This window comes from Ctenocephalides felis, unplaced genomic scaffold, assembly GCF_003426905.1.
Source record: "Ctenocephalides felis isolate EL2017-DRISC unplaced genomic scaffold, ASM342690v1 CF-g0.4_SCAFFOLD_01604, whole genome shotgun sequence".
Taxonomy (NCBI): Eukaryota; Metazoa; Arthropoda; class Insecta; order Siphonaptera; family Pulicidae; genus Ctenocephalides; species Ctenocephalides felis.
Window position 1 is genome coordinate 29,469,523 of NW_020537758.1, and position 7,832 is coordinate 29,477,354.

Here is a 7,832-nt window from a genome sequence, read left to right on the forward strand (position 1 = left end):
AGGATAGTAATTTTATAATAATCATAGTAGCTGCACGAATTTCGCTTCTGAAAAAAAAAAGAGCTGAAAAAAGCATTCAAACATTAATTACAATGTTCATCATCAAGTTCATCATATTAAAGTCTATTTAACCACCAGTCAAGCTCAAAATTCTTGCACAAGGTTGAAAGTTATAATCATTTCAACCGTAAAAAATTTGAATTAATTAAATATCAATAAAAAAATATAGTTGTACAGGCGATCAAAAGATCAGACTACATAGATACAGGACAAGGATTATGCAAGAAAATAGTTATTGAAATCAAATTGAGAAATTTAAACTAATAATTGTTAGTACATTACAACCCACTACAGAAACGGTTACTACTGGGTACCTTTTAAAAATGAATTTTCTATATATATAAATTACTGAAAGTTTTTCATTAAGAAAGATTTTATTTCAAGAGAAATTAAAATAATCATAATGAAATAATGCGGCACATCATAAAATTCAGGACCTTTAATTATATAATTTGATATAATTTTACACTTAACAATTTCTAACTAATAAACTTAAATTACCATAAATATTATTAAGTAAAAAAAAAACAATACAAATATAAACAAAATATAAAAAATTGATATTATTTCCACAAAATTAGTTATTAACTCTTCGCTAAATAAATTTTGGCTGGAAGATCCGTTTTCTCAGCATTACAAGCCATTCTGAATCGTTTGAACCGTGTGAGCGTATTGGAGAGTGAGGGTATATGTTTGTGTATATGAGCTAAAATTTGACTATTGTGGCATAGATTTAAAAAAATTAATGATCATTATATCTAACTCAAATAGTTTACGATTTTAGGAGATATGGGTGCGCATTTAAGCACTATAACAAATACAATTATATTTGAGCATTTGAGCACTATAAATAATACAAAGATACGTTCAGTTTAAAGATATCATTAAAGAAACCTTCAAAATACAATTTGAAATTTTATCTGAACAGTTATACTTATAGCCCAACATTGGAAATTTACAAATATCAAAAAGATTATGCAACTTTTCCTAATATAAAATGCCAATTACCTCTCGTTTTTTGCTTCAAATTTTCTTCAAATTTATGTTTTACAAAATCAAATTTACCAAATTCGAGTGAATTTGTCACTAGTGACCTGTCTAATTTTACAACCTGTGGTATGTTGCTCGTTTTCGAATTTTACGTGTGTTCCGTCGCCACATCGTTATTGCCGTTTCCGGAATATTAAGCTGTTCATATGTAAGTATATTTTATTCAGATCGCGGCCGCCGTAGTGGCGCATACGTGCAGAATTATATAATCCGGAATTGTTAATTTTATGTTTTTGACATCGCAAAAGGCTGCAGTTAAGCTATGTTTGAAACTATACGTGGATAAATGTTGGCTTTGATAACTTTCTTAAATGATATGAACTGTATACAATTACACATAAAATGCAATATATTATATGCAGATATTCATGTATTTACATGCGCGCACATGCATCTCTTTTAATGTGCGAATATTTGTTTGTTTATGCATGTAATATATTTATTTGCCTGTATTTACATATTCATATCGGGACGTATTTATATTCAAATGTGAACATAATTATCTATTATTTATACGTTACACATTATTTATGTTCTTCATAATTATACCCATATTCATGTAATGTATTCATATGCATGTATGTATAAAATTGATTGAATTTATATGCAAGGTACAGTGACAAGAGCCTTTTAACTGCAAGGTTCAAATCTCGCTTTGCATGCAAACTGGTATCAAGCAGTACCGATACTGTTTTCTCGTGGAAAAATAGACCAAAAAGTTTCAAAGTTAATCTAACATTTACGAGCATTACTTCAAAAAGTTCAAATATCATCACCATTTAAGATTATGGCTTGCTTATCAACTGCCATTTATATAAATAAACATTACAACAACAATCATTACTACAGTTTACAGAATACGAAAATACTGATCGATGTTTCTCGATGTGGGTGCAAATATACATATATTATACGAATTAATTTTGAATCAACAAACACCTAATTAGATTGTGAATAAAGCAAGTTAGAGATTTTACAGCCTACTATCAGTTTATTTCAAATTTGTTAGCCCTTTGTATGTGTCAATATAATTTATGATTCTGGGACACAAAATTTCGGACTTTCTAAAATATCGTTATACATTGTGATGCTTTTCAAGATATATTTGATAACTCAAAAGTTACTCAAAGCGAAAATGTATCCAGAACAGCGACTTCTATGGATGATCCTTTTCCCATCCTACGAATCAGTACATGGGCCGAGAGTTTCTCGCCCAGAATTCTGTGTTAGCATGCCACGACAGAAGTTTATCAAAGTCGAAGGGACGCCAACAATTGTCGGCGACTAATTAGCAAAATGAAATATGGACTAGGCGTACGTTGCCTTAGTTGTGGAAACAGAACCTCGGGTACGCATTAGGGATGTCACGAACCGTCGATTTTAAGAATCGGTACCGAGGTTCAGAACACCACCCTTTGTATCAGATCCTAGTCTTAAATCAATGTGACGTTTAACTAATGAAATTTATTTATTCTTTTCTAAATGCTACACTTCCAAAATTTGTGTACTTCGGGGCATAATTATGAAATCAGCTTTTGAAGTTACAATAGAAAGATTAACTATATTATATAAATAACACAATATCTGCTGGTCTCAACGCTACTTTCACACACGTTATAGAAATATTACGAGTTTATAGTTTTATTTGAAATAACTCTTACTTCAACATTTTTTAGGTGAAGACCCCGGAGTATTTAAAGCTTCATACTTTTGTATGCCAAAGTTTCAGTAGGATAGAAATACATGATTTCATAATTGGTTGTCTGACCATATTGGGTTAATTTCATCCCAGCACAAACTGAAGCCAATTGATTCAAACAGATTTCCAAATTTGGTCAGTTTACGACAGTTTGTTTTCGGATGGAACAATCTCATGATATTTTTTATTATTTGCTTTGAATGCTTAAAAAGATTTTTGATCAAGAAAATATAGTTCTGTTTCTCAAAATGCTGAAACAAGGTTACTAATCTTTAAAAATCGATTTCAGTTTTTAGATCAAGTATCGATTAATTAAATTATGGCAAACAATAATTATTGTTTGACTATATTTCATTTGGTAAGCCCTAGCCAGAATAGACTTTGTATCATCCTATTCATAACGTTGCTCTATTATGTGCGACGCGCGACGGACCGTCGACTGGTTCCTAGAGATTTGGGTGAATTTTGAACATTGTTTGCCGTCGAGTTTCACTGAGGCTGTACAAACCTTTACACGCGTTGTGAAACTATGAATAAATAATTAAGATGACATGGACAACAATACGAGAACGATATAACTGTTTTCAACTATCTCTGAAGTGCCAGAGATTAAGGTTATGAGCTTTATTGCAACATGGTCACTATTTTATTTTATATTACATACTACTGTTGTTATAACAGAGCTGTCTTATACAATTTTTATAGAAATGTAATGTAAATGTAATTAATTCTACTAAACCTTCTTCTTCAAACGTAAAAGTATTATTATATTTAATAAATACTTACATCTATTTCAAGGTATAATATATTTTATATTTATTGCCATTAAAATCTATATATTACTATGGCACTGAACTTTTACGACGGCTGCAGTAATATCAGCGCGTTAAAACATCTTATTCGTTGCTATAAAATATTTTCTCAATATTCTGCACATGGTGCATTCACAAATTTAGAGGTAATTATTTTATATAATAGCTACACATATAATATGTACCGTACCCATGTTACTATATTTTATGCTTACCATAAATTCATAAATAGAAGTGAAATTTTACATCACTAAAGAATAATAAACTAAAAACTAGACTTTTAAATTATTTGGTGTATATATGTAATCGTTTTTATATTTAACGTAAGTATGCCTATTTATTTAGAAATTCTTTTGCGAGTTGAAACTAAAATGATTCTGCAGTTTGTTATTACATAATAAATTTTTTTTTTGAACATTTTTGACGTCGATTTATGCTGCATATACTAATTATAATTCTAACAGCATTTCAAGCATTTGTGAAAGTGAGCTATTAATTTTAATACTATGGCTACCTTCACAACAATTTCCATATATTTTGAGAAAGAATTATTGCAATAGTTTTAAAGAATTTAGCCACTTGAAACAGTTTATATTTTAACATATATCCAATACTATATTTTTGTATCGTATTTCATTTATGGTTTATTAATATATTAATTTTTACTTATTTCTACTCCATGTAACAAGCTTGCTTTCACGTGTATTTACAATTCAATTGTTAAAGCAGTAGTTTTTGGAATCAATTTTAGTACATAGTACCCGGACTCGATCAGAGCACTTTCCTTGAAAGCAGTCCTGTTACCGCCACAATATGATAGTTACAGCTGTTTCAGTATGGTTAAAAACCAACATACCAGTTATATAATTAAATTGCCTTCTGTACCATATCCAATTTTCCATCAGGTCTGCGAATATTTGTTCTAGAATAGAAGTATACGGTGTGTTCGGTTCGATTCGACCGATGTGCATACAAAAACGTTTAATCCTGAAATAACGAGCAGCACTTCTGCGTTTCGCGCTGGGAGCATAATTGGCAGCTGATGAAGAGAAACAAGTGGAAACTCTCCCTGGACAGTTTTCCGCGATTTTCTATATTCTCTGTTTCAAACCGCGGTCGGGGATTGCTGAATGATAATTTTAAAATTGAGCAGATACAGTGGGAAATATAAATTTGCTTTGAAATTCTGGATTATCAGCCACAAATTGCACAAGATTTTAATTTAGATTCAGAAGCTTTTTGTGAGAAACTATGTTTTTTTAACATATTCTCTCAAAATTGGTGAAGAGGAACTAATAAAAAATATTGGAAGATGAGCCAATGAAAAGAACCAGTAAAATATCTTTTTGGATCAATTTTTGCCAACTTCTATATTCTCTGTTTCAAACCGAGGCCGGGGATTTCTAAATGATAATTCAAAATTAAGTAGATACACTAGAAATGTGAGTATTTATGGTAATATAGAATTATCATCTTCAAAATTATGCAAAAATTCCAAATCAGATTCAGAAGCTTTTCGAGAATGATCATTGCATTTCCTCAAAATATTCATGCCAATGAAGAAAAACCAAACAAAGATATACCTGGAGAGTTCTTAACTGTTTTCTACATTTTCTCTTGAATGCTATCCTAAATATGCTTACCAAATATTTTTTCATATCGATGAATCAAGAAAAGTGGAAAGGTTCTCTGGACAATTATGCACCACTTCCACGTTTTCTACTGAATGATAAATGTAAAATTGAGTGCAATGACAAAAATATCAATCCTAAATCAAAACTTCCAGAAGTGGTTTTATGAAATTTGCAACATTTTGCTAATATACGTTTGAGAGCTTCTGGTCTGTCAGAATATTAGACTGATGATGTGAGCATGATGTTCAGCACAATTTTGTTTCTGTTGTACGAGAGAGAGAATATTCATCCACATTCTACTAATTCAACTGAGAAGTACACGTATATTTCCAACGCAAACCGCGTAGTATATAAACAGGATAATGGGAACACAGATTAATAACACAATATGATGATTTGATATACAAGAGAAACATTCAAGGGCTTCCTGGAATGATGGATAGATAGACGGGATAAGCTAGTTTTAAATACGAGTTAATATGCGGTTTTGTATGAATATAAATAATAAATGTCCAAATGGAATAATCGATAACAGCATTTCAATATTAAGGTAGATATACAAGTATTAATGAAGAGTATATAACTTAACCTTCCATGAGCTATAGAATTGAGATTTATGCATCAGCTTACGAAAAAAGCCATAATTATTTGGTAACATATCAAGCCATTTGAAATTTGACCTGAAAGTTATGCGGACCCATAGAAGGTTAGAGAAAAACTTCACAAAATCAACTAAATGATACACAAGCTTGATTATTGGCATCGATTTAAAATTTTGAATTAAATATTCTTTATTTAATTAATAAATAGTGTTTTGTGTTTTGTGTCTCAATAATTTACTGTAGAATTGTTAAAAAATATTTTTTATAACCATATTTCAGTTGTCTCATACTTCAGGATGAATGCCTGTTCAAAAAGTGTTTTGTTTTTATTTGTATACACACATTATATATACCTATATATACATATATACATATACACTTTAGTGAATACTGCTATTACTTATTAGATTTTTATATATATTTACAAAATAAATTTAGTCATTTATATTCTGCCCAAGCACAGACCTGCATAGTTAAACACGCTTCATTATATAAATCTATATAAATACTATATAAAAATAAGAATTAATATATAGTTTTTAGCATTATACTTTCAGTGTTAAATGTGCCGAACATGAAAATTAACGTTGGGTGAAATTATGTTCAAATTTAATCGAAAAAGTTATATAAGCTATCATTTGAAATACCCTATAAAATCAGCCAATCAATAATATATAACAAGTATTTATGAAAATTGCATACTCTAAAAGTCTACTATAGATAAAAACTTTTAAAACTAATTATATAATTGGAATTTGGTATTTATATATTTAGAAAACGGGTAAAAATTGCTACGATGATATTATGCTATAATGTTGAGAATTTCCAGGTTACGTATTTAATTAATTGCAAAAAATGAGCTCAGGCACCATTACCAAAAAGTTATTCCTTCGGGAAGATAATAATTTACTAAAGTTTACTTGATATTTGAAATAGCATCTTGTTTAGGTCTGAACATCATATATAATTTAGATTGTAACTCTATAAACTGATCTAGGTGGTAAATATATAAATTAATTATAAAGTTATCGGTCAATTCTAATACCTCGGATTATAGACCCGCCTTAACACCAACGGACATGTTAATGCGTGTGCCCTAATCCGCTAATGGATATGAGACAAGCTCCTAGAATCTATCGCTATTAAACTGATTCTAATAGACTTGGAATGAACCTGGAACCTAAATTTATTATAACTCAACCCAAAGGCAAAACCATTAAGTATTAGGTACGGAATTATATAGTCAACTCAACACCCAAAACCAATTCAATTATTACATATAAGACGGCATTGGTAGTAACTACATTCTCGAACGTTTTAGAATAATAAAAGTAAATTTGCTGGTTTACGCATTTATAAATAATTTTAATATATATATATATATATATATATATATATATATTATATACTATATCTATTCTTAATATAATAACATTTCAAAACTGTATTATGTTCATTCCATTTCAAATTAAATTAAATTAATAAAACATTAAGCCGTTCATATAAATCGTAGCAAATATTTCTTTTGACGTACATATCCTTTGAAGTTACAGTATGCGTTTATGCTATGCAGACGGTTTTGTATAGTGAGAATGTGAATATTCTTGCAAAGACGAAAATAATTAAATTATTTCTGTATTTAATTGCAGGAACAACTACCTATGTATGCGAAGTGTTCTACAGAAAATCGTATCTTTTGTTCAAACAAGATGATGAAAGACTTTTATGGATATGTGAAGTTCTCATTTTAAATGAGAAATTTGGAACACTAAATTCAAAATATGGATTTCTCAGGTATGTTTTTATAGAAAATAATTAAATTATAACTTCTTATCCAATGCATCACTAAACCACGTTTTTACATATAAGGATTCTGTTTGTCCCGTACTTCTATCTTTATAAGAAAGGGGAAAAAATGAACTCATTGTTTTTAAAGTTTTGTATTATACCGTTAGCAAGCGGGATAGTAGTGTAT